Source organism: Macrosteles quadrilineatus, unplaced genomic scaffold (assembly GCF_028750875.1).
Source record: "Macrosteles quadrilineatus isolate MER2022 unplaced genomic scaffold, UCM_ALF_1.0 Scaffold_7__1_contigs__length_78375512, whole genome shotgun sequence".
Lineage (NCBI taxonomy): Eukaryota > Metazoa > Arthropoda > Insecta > Hemiptera > Cicadellidae > Macrosteles > Macrosteles quadrilineatus.
In genome coordinates this window covers 62,065,861-62,082,264 of record NW_026542600.1, presented here as the reverse complement: position 1 = coordinate 62,082,264, position 16,404 = coordinate 62,065,861, and positions in this window count along the sequence as shown.

Sequence of the window (16,404 nt, the reverse complement as noted above, 5' to 3'; positions counted from 1 at the left end):
GTGTGTCCCCTTGAAGTTGGATCGCCAGATAACCTTCTTAATCGTTTTTTTTTTATAAATAAAAATTTAAATAAAATATCCATTTTGGCAGCTCTATTGCTTAGTGTGAGTGTTTCTGCCATTTTTGAGCAACCGTTTTTTTTTTTTTGTGACATCTGATGCCTGTAGTGTGGTGATTCATCAACATTGTGTTTTATTTATTTATAAAATAAATTATTGTAAATATATCTTAAATTTGCTTATAAATGCATGGAAATAATCACATTGCCACACCTGTAACAGTAGGTGCCTACGCAAAATAACTTCTTTATTCATTCTCGCTTGCTAAATCAGCTGATTTCACTTTTTGGCATTAATATTATAAAACAATAACATCCGGTAAGCAAATAAAATAACAAAAAAAGCAAACATAACCTTTATGATATTTTATATTTATATACAACTCCAAAGTTAATCTGTGTTAATAATTATGGTGGTAGGAAAGATCTAGTGTGTATTACGAGCACAAAAAGTCATTGCCACTCTCGAAATGTATGTCTGTAAAATAAGCTCAGCTGAAGCGTTGTGCGGCTATCTAAATGTATCGAGTGGCAATGACGTACTCTGTGCTCTTAATACACAAATAGCTATTTTTATTGTTTTCTGCTTATCGTTTGGGTATTACAATTTTTGTTACTTCTATTACGCTCTCCCCACTCCCACTGGTCCGGCTTAATGAGGTTGTAACGTACTTGACTATATGTTGGAAAGCGGTAGCCTTAGATATGTTCCATTTCAGTTATTCAATCTCCCGTAAAATTTCATTAACTACATTGATTGGCCTACACCATTGAATACATTATGTAAATGTTTACAACCACCTCTGATCTTACCCCTTTAATCCCTTCTGCACATTTTCTACATCCAAACACTTTACTCCATTTACGCCCACTACAATGTTTACAATGTTTATTTACTATGAAAGGGACTATTCGCTCCATGGGGGGACATCGGCTGGAATAGTGGAATAGTAGTAGTGGATGAAGTAAAGACACAATGTTGGTCTCAAATTTTAACTACCATGCTTGGGAGCTCCATTGACAACTAAATTTCTGGACAACCCTCGTAGATCTGCGTCAGTGTTGTTTCCTAATTTGAGTTTCCTGTTTTATTCTTCTGCTTGTAGATTTTTCACCTGATCTATATAAGACTGTAATAGTGGGTGATGTGAATATTGACATGTTACATGTTTGATGGAAATAAGCTCACTGCATAATTCCCTTGCAGTTTATTGGATTCCTCTTTAGACTTACACATACTAAGGCACCTGCTAATAAATGGTGTATATACCCCTACATCCCTTAGATCGTAGCATTGATGATAATTGTTTCAACCCCCCTGTTAACATTATTAACACCTCAGAAATACTAACTAACAGGTAATTTACAAGTCCTTATAAGATTATAAATTAAGAAGTTATGGATACAAAAAAAAGATATGTGTTGTTGATTATTAAAGTAATCAATAATCAATAAAGTTTATAGAACTGGCTTAGTTGCAGGATATATTATGATGATGAAATTAATAACATCAGCCTAGGGTATATTGCAGAGGTAGTAACAAATAATATAGTACATTTATTCCAAACGTGTGATCATGTGGGAAGAAAGATTTAACAAGAAAAATAACCTTAGATTAAGCTAGAGATAAAAATGTAGTTACAGAGAAAAAATCAAGATGTCTATAATAGATCTGCCCATAAACTGATGAATCCTATATAAATTTTATAAAATAAACTAGATAAAACTATCGGACAAGCCAAGATGGAATACTATCTTCACAACTGTAGCTAAGACTGCAAAGACACCAAGAGGTTATATCAAGAGTCATAAATATCATAAAGTAGAGGTCTTGGAATCATATGATAGTAACTGTTTTAGTTTTAGTACTTTCCCTACCTTAAGTTAAAATGTGTGTTTGCTCATGACAGGATATAATAAACTTGATTGGAATTGGCCTTTTTGTGTGGGGTATCATATTAACTAACATGACATATTACAAACATCATCTATGGAATGTTACTGGCACCATGGAAAAAAGTCACAAGAATTATTTATGGAGAGCAAGAGTGTCCATTCATATTGTTTGCTGGTAATAAAATAACTTATCAATTTGTGTTGCGGATAGCAGGAGTTTTTTTTTTTCACATTTTTGAAAGCAAAGCATTGTAATCCCACTTCAGAGGTGTCAAAATTAAACTTTGTACTGAAATTTTAGCCTATAATATTAATCTAGTCTGCTTGCTATAAAATCCAAGGGAATATTATTGTGGGCGAGCTAGTAAATAGCCTGGACTTGTTTGGTGTGTTGTAAAAGTCATAGCCAAGTTTCCACAATGTTCTACCAAGCAGCATGGCTTCACTTGACTGTTCCCAGGCTTTTGATTCTGTACACCATGGATATGCTTCTATTAAAACTCAGCTTTCTTTTAAGGTTCTCTAAGATGGTTTTCTTCATATCATGTTCCAAGATCTCAGAAAACTAAAGTGAATAGCAAAATCCTCTCAAAGATGTAAGGGCTTAGTACGGAATCTTCCTGCAATAACTGTGTTAATTATTCTTGTATTTTGTAACCATAATCTGATAGAATTTTTAAATTCACTAGTTTATAATCTTACTATGATGATTGTCAACTTTTTTTGTCCACAACTATTCTTCATTTCGGGAATCAATTAGTTTGATGGTTAATGATTTTGTTTAAGTAAGGCAGTGGTGTGACAATCATGGTCTTGAACTTAATCCTGACATCTGACATCAGACCAGTTTGTCTGTTTGTCATTCATCTTCATTTTGGTCTTACATTCATCCTGCAAATAGGTAAAGTGAAAATCTATGGCAAATACTCTCCAGCATGTTTTTTAATTTTTTATTTTACTTAATATGAAATATATTAAACTCGTTTAACTAATTAGAACTCAGGAAACTTATATTTTTTTCAGATTTTGTGTGAGAAAGATAATCATGATAATCAAGTGCCTCACTTCCATCTTACTGGCTTTAGAGCCAATCTCATTGGCCAGCGCATTTTTTATGAAAGATTTTGTACCTCAGGATCATAAACGAGAAATCACCGTGTCAGTTTCAGACCCTCGCCCTACAACTACATATGGCACTCAAGTGTTCGAGGCCTTAACTGGACGTAAGAATACAGAATAGTTATTCACCAGTTATTATTAGAAAGTTTGGATTTTATTATTCTACTAACAAGGTAATATCATATAAGGGCTGTTATGTAAAAAAAAGTATCTGTAGAGACATTTTTTAAATTTAATTTTGTTGTGTTAAAAACAGATTTTTTTACAGATTTCCTTGAATGACGAACTACTAACTGCTTTAGCTTTTAAACAATACGTTTTAGAATGTAGTCTATATGAATATTTTATTACATTAGGTTTTAGTTGTATAGATTTATGCCAATCTGTTTTAGTTTAATTTAATATTGTGATAATGCCTATATTTCAAGATACAAGATACAAGAACTTAATCGTCAGTAAAATACATAATGTTTTACATTTATTTTTATTTTTTTTTGGGAGAGGAGGGAAAATGCTCTTACGCACACAGGTAGCTAGCCTGTAGTGTGAGACTCCAGAATTTATCAGACAACACTTTAAAAAACCCCCTCTTCTCTGTTGGACACAGATCTGGAATTGTTTGTCACATTACTTCAAGTCACATTATGTGACATAAGCCTTCAGGGCTCGCACCGTATCTGGCATTTAAGATTCTTTATGACTATGACCTACACCGCATCCCAGTCAAGGTTGAGCTTCTTGGCTCTTGGCGCGTAGGATACCCTGGATGTAATGTGACACACAGTTCTTGCTTCGGTCGGGCCCCTTGCAGTTCCGGGAGGAATGGCCTTAACCGAGACACTTAAAACACCTCTTCACTTCCACCCTCCGTCTGAGCCTGCAGGTGACCCAGTCGACTCTCAGATGCTGGAGTCCCAACACCTTACTGGCATATGTGCGTTAGCCATTTCGGCGACCGCCATCCGCTGCTGACTCCTATTCGGTTTTGTGAGCCAGACCTTAAGAATAGCCATTTGCACGGCAAGTTCGGGGACAGCTTTCTTCAGGGCACAAACAATCAATGTCTCGAGCCTCGACTACTGTCTTAGGCTCAAGTGCACAGACGGTGCCTTGGCCTTCAACAGCTGCCTTCAGATCGGCAGTAAAAGCGGCTTTGTCCCTTTGTCTTTCGATTTAACCCAGTTTAAGGAGAACGTCCCCGTCCCGGGTTTGTCTAATACTGTACAACCGTGTCGGTCTGCTTCGGCTTAGCTATGGCCTTAATTACACCCAAGACCTTGGCGAAAGATCTCCTCCCTGAGGGTTTTACCAGGATTGTCCGAAAAATATCTGGGCACAGCAGACGAGAGGTCCCTCTGAGTCACTTTGGCCTTTACCGTAGTCTTTTTGGTCTGGACACCTTCTTCTCTTTTTGGAGGACTCTCCAATGTGGGAGGCCTCCTGCATTTCTTAGAAGGGAGTGCTCTTTCATCGGGCAGGGTCACTACCTTCTCGGCAATCTTTTCCATGGCCGCCTTGCTCACCAGCCGGCAGGCAAAAACGAAGCCAAGGTTATCCTCTAGTTTGGCCATGCCGTTTTGTTACCACTTGATTTACAGCTTTCTGGGTCCGGAAGGTGTCCAGCATAGCCTTAATCGTCTTTTCCATTTCTCAGAGCCAGGTTTCGATGCTACTCTCTGCGTCAGGATATTACTGACAATGTGTTACATTAGTGTCACCTAACTCATCAATTACTCCTAAACCTAAACATAATTTAACTTCTTCATATAAATGATCAACGGCAAATAAACAATTTCATTTATATCTTGAAATAAATATACTCTTTAAAATATGACTAGTACTATCATAAAGAAATCATCTAAAATGTGTTCAAGAGAAATGTATAGGTTTTTGGGAACCTAAAAATGGTTGTAAAGGCAAAACATGATGAAAAATTAAACATTAGAGCCAACCATAGTTTCTTAGAATTTAATTGTGAAAAAGATTTTTTTGTCAAGGATATTAAAATATTTGGTTAGGTAAAATTCTAAAATTAAATAAACTATGTATAGCCAAAATAAAATAAATTAAATTTTAATATTACATAAAAGTAACTATAAAATATAATGATAAATATTTGTATAGAACACTTAAAAAAATAATTGTGTTATAACGTATGCATATGTTTGGATACTGTTAAAATGTGCTGATCAAACAACAAAACCCCATAAAATTTTTGTTGTTGTTGGCAAATGAGGTTCTACATAAGTTTTTATTAAATAGGTAATTTGTTATTGCAGCTTACCTACCCTTCACCATAGTTGTGGCAACAGTGGTCACACTCTTAGTTATTCTCCTCTTAAAAGGATTCAAGTTGTGCTTCAAATGTTGTTGTCGGTGTTTCAACCGAGCTAGAAACTGTGCACATGCAGAGCCAAATGATGATGAAGCCTCAATTCCCCTTCAAGAATTGTACAACCCACTTCTCAACCTAATTTCAAGACATGCGATCTTAGCTCCTCCACCTGTCATCAACCAACAGGAGCAGGCCAACTTTCATAGTTTACGTCGACCCAAAAGCTTTAATCGTCCTTTTTATGTTGTCCCCATTCACAACATATCATCACAATGTCCAAAAGAGCTGTTTGAATAATTGATGGAATTTTTCCCTGAACAGCTTTCCCTCTTCCACAAAATATTGTAATGGTGGGTGAGGGCAGAAATATTTTTGTCAACTACCTTATAAATAGATTTGAGTTAGTATTAACTGTCTAGTACATTATGTGATTGTTATAAAAATAATGTTGTCACCTAACAAATTTAATTTGAACCAACACTCTGATAGAAAGCTGTGTCACTTTTAGAGCGGTGATTTGTAATTTTAATCCATTGTTTCAGAAATTTTATTCATTTATCAATAATGACTTTTTGTATTACGTTCTACTAAGATTGTTCAGGAATAAGATAAATGTATACTCACTCATAACAGATCTGCGATTCTCATGACTGACTGAACTTTTGAATATTTAATTCCTGAGAGTAAGTCATCAGGTCCCATCATTTGGTCACTGGTTTTGTTTAAAATTACTGTACAAAACTCAAATATTCATAAATGGTAAGTCTTCAAAAATGTTTTCGATATGTGAATGCTGAATGATGATATTCTTGATCAATGAATAACAAAATCCATTGCACAGCTAGTAAAAACCGACCATCTCTCAAGTGAGTTATAGAATATTGCACTAGATGATGAATCAACACAATCTTTCCTTTTTTTTAGATAACTTGTATAATAGAGATTTACCTCTTTGAGATGTAATATGAGAATTCAAAAATTGTTAATACTGATCCTACCTTTATGTGATGTTCTGGCTTTTCTTCGTTTACAGCTATGTTTATGTTCTGTGAAAGTAAAGCAAATGAATAAGTATGAGTTGTTCAGTATTGTTTCAAACACCTGTAAAGTAAAAATCATATTTTTCCTTTGGGAGGCTTAAATTATTGTTTGAGAAATCATGCATATTTCAAAATATGGCTTTTGGACAGTGTTTATAAAAATCCTGTTGAAAACACTTTACCGATGATAAAGCTTTAAGTGAATTATAAAACTGTATTTTTTCAAATTATACCAATTAATGAGACGGATGCATTTTTGTGGAGGGGTAGTGGAATAACTCATATTTAATATAATAAAGTGTTAAACTGAAAGCCTTTAGAAGGTGTCAAAAGTAGTTAGAACAAAGTCGATGCAGACATGAAGGAAATATAAACAGTCAGGTATGACACAACCAAAATAGCCTGATAAACTATAAAGTATCAACATTGATATCCATATTGGCTCTGAAAGTAAAAGTAAGAAGTTGGTTAATTTTTTAAAAAATGTTGTGACTGTTATCTGAAATGTCCATTATGCATGGAATTGTTAGAAACTTTAGTAAAAAATTAAAATAAAGAGTATCATAGCCACAATCATATAAAATACCATTCTAAGTTTAGTTCATTGAAACCCAAGCTATTTAAGTAGGCCTACTATTATATAGGTTTTTATTTGATGATTTTAATTCATCAAGTTTTCAATTTGTCCAATGTTAATCAAAGTATATATTTAATCAAAATCAAAATGATAACTAAGATAGTCAGATCTAATTACACATAGGTAGGTAACTTGATGTTCTTAGCGAAAATAAATTGTGGGGTTCCTCTTTGGGAATAGGAAGGAGAATTTTATATGTTATTTTTTTAAATATCCGATAAGGATTTTCTTTCCCAAGGGTTACTGAACCACACTACACATTTTATTGATTTATTTGTTTGGAATTATTAGGTAGTTTGCTACTTTATTTCTTAGTTATTTGATAAATAAAAGCATGTGATTAAAAAAAAATTTTTTTTTTTTTATTTTACATTATTTTGTGTATTTAATTGCATTTTGTGTGTTTAGAAAGGGGATGGTCCGAACCCTGGTCTTGTTACTATCTAACCTCGACACTTTATTTGGATATGATTCATAGTTCAATGCAGTAAATGTAGGCATACTATTAGGATTTGTTTGTTGGTTCCAATTCCAACGGAGGAGAGGGTAAGGTCCGGTCCACACGAGCAACTTATCTAGCTGACTAGGCTGTGATTAGGCAAGCCTGACTGAGTAGTGGACTACAGGATACACCGGTTCACACGAGAGAAATGTCCACGGACTAGATGAAAATATCAATATGAAAACCACTTGGATCCATCACTGGTGCACAATGAGAACAAAGGGAAGAATGCGAGCTGCAGTGCAACTACCCGATCGCTTGTGTGAATGCTCCCATAAGGCTACGTGTACTGCTACGCCGCTAGAGCGGTTGACTGGGTAGCTGCCATGAGTGACTGGGAAGCGGGGCCCGACTATGTTTTGGGACACCAAGCTCGAACGCGGCTAGCTAGTCGTCACCTTACGCTCATGTGAACGGCTACATTTGATCCTGTGGTCTGCTACCCAGTGGGGCTTACCTAGTCACAGCCTAGTCGGCTAGATAAGTCGCTTGTGAGAACCGGGCCTAAGCCATGCCTTAAGCTGCATAGAATTCACCCAAGAGAAGATGAGTTTTTAAAGAAAGACAGAGCAGGACTAATTGACTAATTTGCTTTATAAGTTTTTACACCTAAAGTAATCACCATTTCTAGCCCACTGGCAATAAGGGTCAGGGGATTTGTAATTATGGTTACTGCCTTTCTTAATATTATTGATCTTGTAGTCCATCTGCCAAGTGCCAATGAGATGGGCAGTGTTGAGGTTTGGAAGGGTATGTTAGTCGTTTTTCATTTTCTCAAGACAGCAAGTTGGATTTCAAGTAGTCTACTCGATATAATGTAAAAAAGAAAATAATGTTGTTTTCAGACCAGTTTCAGACCAAGTTGATTATTATCATCGGACTAATACAGGTTGTTTTCTAAATGAATATGAGGATTTTAAGCTGTATTGTTGGCTTTCATTACTTTCACAACGATAATGAATGGTGTGATACATTTAATAAATGATTAGTTAAAATAGTTTTGTACGTAAGCCCACAAAAGTAATGAGAGCACCATATTCTCCAAACATCAAGCAAAAAATCAAGCCTATAGATGAGTTCTTTCCAAGCGTTTTTAACCAAGTTTTTCCAAGCTTCTTAAACCATTGCTAAACAGCTAAATATATCCCTCTGATTCTTATTTCAGGGATTTTGACTAGTTATAAAAGGCACAAACACTATTCTTCATGAAGCTAGAATACACTTGTTATGGATATTGGTAGTCATACTGTTACACAGTTTATACTACAATTACAAGGATTCATAGTGTAAATAAAAGTTGAAATTTCAAGTCACAACCACACATTAAAAAGTTGAATTCACAACTTTGGTTGTGGCCAAAAATATTCCTAATTATTCTGGGACCTCACTTATTTGAAATCGGTTCATAAAATGAAAGGTAAGTCGGTAAAATAGAAAGTTGAAATCAAATTTTATTATGAAAACACACTATACATTCTGTGAAAGAAATACTTAGCCTGCAACTATTATTCCAAAAATAGAGCTTTTACTTTTAATATGTAGAAAAAATATAAAGAAACTTGTTAATTTAAATTCATTACCGTATTTGTTAAAACTTGTTAAGTTTTTGGACCAAAAATTTGAATTAATTTTTTAACTATTTTGAAGAAAGTCTAAAAGTGTTATTATGTACTAGATTGAAGTCAGTTTTCAGTAGAAGCATAATTTCATATTTCTTTATGGCGATCGCACCTTGCCACCATATGGGATATAGATACACCCATGCTCAGGATGGACCTGTCAAGAAAAAACACCATACTTGTATTTCACAAAAATTCCAAATTCTATTGTAATGAAACTGTGATATATATGGAAACCGGAATATAAAAATTCATAAAGTACCTTTCTGTTACAAATTGTATAATATGCCTTCAGATTTCAGAAGCCCACCTTGATATTATTTCAAACAGACAGTTTAACAGCTGTAAAAGTTTGTAGCCTCAGTGCTGCGAAGATACAGCTTTTACTATTGTATTTTAAGGAGTTTTAGTGAAAAGGAATTCAAATATTGCTGCAAGTGAATGGCTCTGAAAATCACACTTTGAATTAATGGTAAATCCACAAATTGCACTTGGAAATTAGTTTTGGCAACACAATGGTGCCATTGTCAGAATGTACAACCTTTATGTTTGTTGCCATCTTCTACTGAAGACCTTCATCAGTTACTTATTACACTGATGTAACATAGCCAAATATGAGACTCGGAGGGCTTGAGCAATGAATGGTCTCAAATGTTTTTTTTAACTCTTCATAGATTTGTCATCAAATATCATCTTTTGGTTCTTAAAAGATAACTTTTCATCAGTTTTGTCAAATGTCCCTTAAAATTAGATTGAAGTGAACTATAACAAACCTTTTATTGTTGAATTTTTTAATTGTTTACAAAAATACAAGCCTCATGAGTCTTCTAAAAAAGGTTTTCTATTCCAAATAGCACAAACGTTATAGAACATAAAGAGTATTGATGCAGAGGGTTCTGAGGTGGTCTTAAACATTTGCACAATCTTTGAAAAACTTTGTACAGTAAGATCAGACGAGGTTGATCATCATTGTCATTAGGAGGCAGTGACCAAAGTAAGGGAAATTTTGCCTTCAGATTGTGGTGTGACTGACACAAGAGATTACCTTAATTATGGAGTCCTAACAATCAAGGACTACGGTAACTCAGGTAGTCTTAAACAAGCCAATCAGTAAAGATGGGTTTTCCTAGAGGTAGAGGCGGAGAGCGGAGAGCGAAGTCTGCACTTCTCTTTTCTTAGATAATGTAATACTGTTTTCCTAGAAGTGGGGTGAACCGCCACTGGAAGAGCGGAAAATCAGCTCTCCACACTCAGCCACGAGCTTCCAGCTTACAGCCTAGGAAAAACCAACTTAAGCAATGTTTCCTTAACTTGAATCACTGTCTCAATATGGAAACCCCGATGAACACCTTCTGCAAGTCTCGTTGTGCAAATTTGTACGGCCTTCTGAGAACTCCCTAAGCCACCTTGCACATTTAATACATCTAAATATTTTTCTATATACACAACTTTCAATGGATTTTAATGGTTGACCCATAGAAACCTAATAATAGAATACTTGTTGGTTATGGGAGTGTCAGTTTTTCCATCACATCGTTTTTGGCTAGATGACCAGTCTAAACATTGCTTATGGGAGGAAACTGGCTAGACTACAAGTAGATGAAGTGGAGGACTTAGCGCTGGTCATATTTGAACTAGAGCTCACTTGGCTGTGACAGGATGAGCTCGATGAAAGCCTTGATTTTTGAACAACCCTCATTATTTTTTCTAAAAAGAAACCTATAGGAATGAATGTTGCTGGAAAGGCCAGTCTACTGACAGTGTACAGTATACTAGCTACTACAGTAACAGTACATATCATTATATTTCTATAAAATTATTACTTATTTTTAAGTTTATAACTAAACTCCATAAGTTTATTTACTTCCATTGTGATACTAGCACGCTATTTTAGTCTATTTGTCTATATGAAACTTACCTTTCCTGGAGTAATGGTTCCATCAGCTATGGTATGCTCGACCAAGGTAGAGGTCATGTCCTAAGGGAGTTTGGCCAATCACCATAGCATGGGGAGGTGTCTCCGTTAGAAGAAAGTTTCCAAGCAACGTCTTCGCTCACCAACACCTGATAAAAATACGTTGTTATTAACACTAATCATTAACATTTGCTCTGCTTTTGAGCTTTTTCATTCCAAAAGTATTACTGCTCATATGATGATTGCCTCAGGATTTTATGTTTAGTATAGAATGTCAAATTTATTACAAGGGCGGTTTTTTAAGTAAGCTGGCATCATTTGTGAAAGAGGATGACACAAATTTCAGCTCTGTAGCTGTCATGTACGCTACGCAGTGTGTTTTTAAAATTTGTTAAACAATCAAATCTCCTGCCACGTCCAAGGCAGGGGATGTTTTAGTGATCCGTATGATAAGTTTTTTGATTACAAGAAACATATCCAATGCCGAGATAGAAATAGGATAGGGATTTTAAAGTCGGTCGTAAAAAAGCTAGTTTCGGAAGGAATTTTGCTTTTAGTGGGTTCCCCAGACTTCTCAATGAAGACTACTAAGAAAAAAGGATTTCACAGCCATTTTTACGCTCCATGACCAATTTACCCTCATTCATTGCATTAGGAACATCAACTTCAGTCATTTGGCAATGAGCGTCAGCATCGGATATGTTTCTTATAATCAAAAAACCTATCACTGAACTTACCTCGAAAGATTTGATTGCTTAACAAATTTTAAAAACACACAGCGAAGCGTGCATATATGACAAGCTTTTACAAATCTTACATAGGTACTCAACATATTGGAATAAAATTTTGGAATAACATATTGATATATAAATTGGTCTGACTATTCATTATTTATATATTTATAACAGAAGACATTATGTTTAATATTTATCAGAAACATAGTCAAAAACACAACTCAAGAATAATAAACATCAAACAAGAATGAGTTTCTCTATTACCTATTCTGGATCATTGTTATTCTTATGGTCTCTACAAGGGATACCTTCTATATCATTAAAAGTTTCAATTGTACCTACCAACTGCAGACTACTTATGTAAACTGACGATTCAAATCTAATGTATACGACAAAAATATCTGGATATAGGGCGTGATTATTTTAAATGACAATTTTAAATGCTTAAAACCAACATCATTTTCACTTCAACCTTTTACAGAAGCTTCTGAAGAAAGAAAACCTAGAAATGTCCAAATCAATAGAGCAAACTCAAAATGGACCAATAAAAGTCATAGCATTCTTAGATTTTATAGTTGATCGTCTAAATTGAGGTCTGGGGGTGTTCAAAATATAGCAAGTAAAGTTCCTCTATGTTCATAATTTTTTAACAATATAATTGTTGTGTAATCTAGAAACACAAATCTAAGAACATTCATTTTCCAATACAAATATCATGGGGACGATAAAGTAGTCACAACATTTGGGCAATTTTGAAACTATGAAATGGCCATGCTCATTAAAACGAATTTGGGAGAGTCTCTCCTCCCAAACGAGAAATAAGCTTTGAAATTGAAATAGCCACAAATTGACAAATGCAGTACCAGAGGTAGGCCTTTACTATGGGTATAGAGAAAATTGAACTATATTTCTCCCTGTGCTCTCTCTGAGACTGGAGTCTTCTGCCCACAATCATCGAATCATAAGAATCCGTGATCCCAGCCCTATCGAGATCATCGCAGTAAAATTGAAGGCATCTCCAAGACATCCACAACCGAGAAGAACCATCATCTTTGTCTCCCGTGATTGCAGCAATATCAGTCTTGACATTCCTGTGCGGTGCAAAAAGTCATTATTGCCTCTAGTGATCATGGTGAGGACATTGTGTTATCGCAACAAACAGGTGTTAATTATGAATAGCCAAAACTGTGTTACAAAGAGAAAAGAATTTACAAATTTAACAAAAAACTTATTAGGGATGCTTATAAAAATTGTACATCACCTACATCCCCACACACACATGTTTTTACATGTTGTGCTAGACATGTTTTTGTCTAGTACATTTCCTATCTCCTAAAGTGTGTGCATAATAAACAAACCAAAACATTTTGAAAATATTAAATGTGTTAGGTACTGAACCAAAAACTTTCAAAATCATATCCAATGTTTTGCTACTTTAGCGATCGATAGCTTATATACCATAAAAGGGTCTGTCAGGTGTAATTTTTGTTTGTAGAGGTTTTAGAGCTAAACAAAGTATATAGAGTCTTTAAACATTGATTTAAGATCTCTGACCATAAAATAAAGCACTTATTTGAGTCAGGGGTCTGTTGAACTTTGTAGCTTGAATGTTGATTTATTAACTTACTTTATCAGTTGTGATAACATGAAACATGAGAGAAAATAAGGCTCCTGAAGGCCGTGATCAAGTCAGGCAAAAATTTAAGTTGTATTGGGAGAGTTTGTAGAAATTTCAGTTATAATGGTGATGAACACACTAGGGCTGTATACTACCCTTTTCCCATCAGCCTCTGACTATACCGTGTAATGAGACCTGGTTTTAACGTTTTTGTGGGTGATGAACACACTAGGTCTGTATACTACCCTGTCCTCTTCAGCATCTGACTACTATGTGATGGGACCAGCTTTTGACGTTTTAGTGGGTGATGAATCCAATGGGGCTGCATACTACCCTGTCCCCTTCAGCTTCTGACTATACCGTGTGATGGGTGGGTCTTATTGTAACGTTTGAGTTGGTGATGAACCCACTAGGGCTTTTATACTATCATGTCCCCTTACAACCAGACAACCTCCAACTACTGTGTGGGACCTGATGGTGGTTTTTTAGTGGGTGATTAACCCTCTAGAGTTGTAATACTACCCTGACTACTATGTGTAATGGGACCATATTTTGTCATTTTAGTGAGTCATGAACCCTCTAGGGCTTTTCCTGTCCCCTTCAGCATCTGACTACCATGTGATGGGACTATTATAATTATTGTTATGTTTTAGTGATTGATGAACCCACATGGGCTGTTATACAACTGTGTCCCCTTCAGCATCTGACCACTGTGTGATAGAACCTGATTTTAAGGTTTTATTAGGTGATAAGCCAACTTTGTCCCCTTGGCCTCCTACTACTCTGTGATGGGACTTTATTGTAAAGTATTATGGGGTGATGAACACTCTAGGGTTGTTATACTACCCAGTCCCCTTCAGCCTCGGCCTCCTTCGTGGTGGAACCTGATTAGCCTCTGACTACTATGTGATGGGACCTTATTGTAACGTTTTTGTGGATGATGAACCCTTTAGGGTCGGTATACCATCCTGATTCCATCAGTCTCCAACTACGATATGATGGGACCTTATTGTAACGTTTTTGTGGATGATGAACTCTTTAGGGTTGCAATACTATGATGAATCCTTTAGACTCCAACTACTATGTGATGGGACCTTATTGTAACGTTTTAGTAGGTGATGAACCCTCTAGGGCTGTTATACTACCCGGTCCCCTTCATCCTCCGCCTCCTTCAGGGTGGAACCTGATTAGCCTCTGACTACGATGTGATGGGACCTTATTGTAACGTTTTAGTAGGTGATGAACCCTCTAGGGTTGTTATACTACCCGGTCCCCTTCATCCTCCGCCTCCTTCGGGGTGGAACCTGATTAGCCTCTGACTACGATGTGATGGGACCTTATTGTAACGTTTTAGTAGGTGATGAACCCTCTAGGGTTGTTATACTACCCGGTCCCCTTCATCCTCCGCCTCCTTCGGGGTGGAACCTGATTAGCCTCTGACTACGATGTGATGGGACCTTATTGTAACGTTTTTGTGGATGATGAACTCTTTAGGGTTGTTATACTACCCGGTCCCCTTCATCCTCCGCCTCCTTCGGGGTGGAACCTGATTAGCCTCTGACTACGATGTGATGGGACCTTATTGTAACGTTTTTGTGGATGATGAACTCTTTAGGGTCGTAATACTATGATGATTCCTTTAGTCTCTAACTACATTTGATAGTACCTTATTGTAATGTTTTAGTGGGTGATGAACCCTCTAGGGTTGTTATACTACCCAGTCCCCTTCAGCCTCCGCCTTCTTCGTGGTGGAACCTGATTAGCCTCTGACTACTTTGTGATGAGACCTTATTGTAACGTTTTTGTGGATGATGAACTCTTTAGGGTCGGTATACCATCCTGATTCCATCAGTCTCCAACTACAATGTGATGGGACCTTATTGTAACGTTTTTGTGGATGATGAACTCTTTAGGGTCGGTATATACCATCCTGATTCCATCAGTCTCCAACTACGATGTGATGGGACCTTATTGTAACGTTTTTGTGGATGATGAACCCTTTAGGGTCGGTATACCATCCTGATTCCATCAGTCTCCAACTACGATGTGATGGGACCTTATTGTAATGTGTTTGTGGATGATGAACTCTTTAGGGTTGCAATACTATGATGAATCATTTAGACTCCAACTACTATGTGATGGGACCTTATTTTAATGTTTTAGTGGGTGATGAACCCTCTTGGGTTGTTATACCACCCGGTCCCCTTCAGCCTCCCCCTCCTTCGTGGTGGAACTTTATCCTGTTTAAGTGTGTGATTACAGAGAAGTATGTGATGTTGCCATTGGGCTTGTTTTAAAACATTTGTCAGTCTTAGCTCCGGACCACTGTGCATAGCTTTGCACTAATATAATAAGTACCAACATGACTGTGGCTTACACACCCACCAACAGCTACCTTCCCTAGACAAACCTTGCCAGGAGTGGGAAACGCTACGGCCCTATTAATGTAGTGCCTTCAATTCCCATAACGTTACAGAAATAGCTTATATGTTTCACTTGTTGCTTCTCAAATTTTGAAGGATTTAGAGATATTGTTAGTTTCCCTATGATAATAACTTAGTTGAACCTGGATGTATTACAATGTTTTTTACGTTAATTTCTTACTGTTGTCATAGTTTAAAGCATAACAGTTCATGCATTTTTTTATTTTTTTTTATTTTTTGCGAATTTCCCATATAGGGAATAATCTAACGTAGTACTCATTGTAAGACCTGGAACAAGGACCGATTTACTTTTTCGTTTTGAGGTCCCTAGAGGCTAAAATACAGTATTTATTTATATAAATTTATATATTTATATTTAGGCCTAATATATTTATTTATTTATATATGTGTGTCCGTTACCACGATAACTCGAGCAAAAATGATCAAATTTTGATAAAATGTATTGCAATCATGTAAACTTATGTTTATTCTTTATTTTTGACCCAC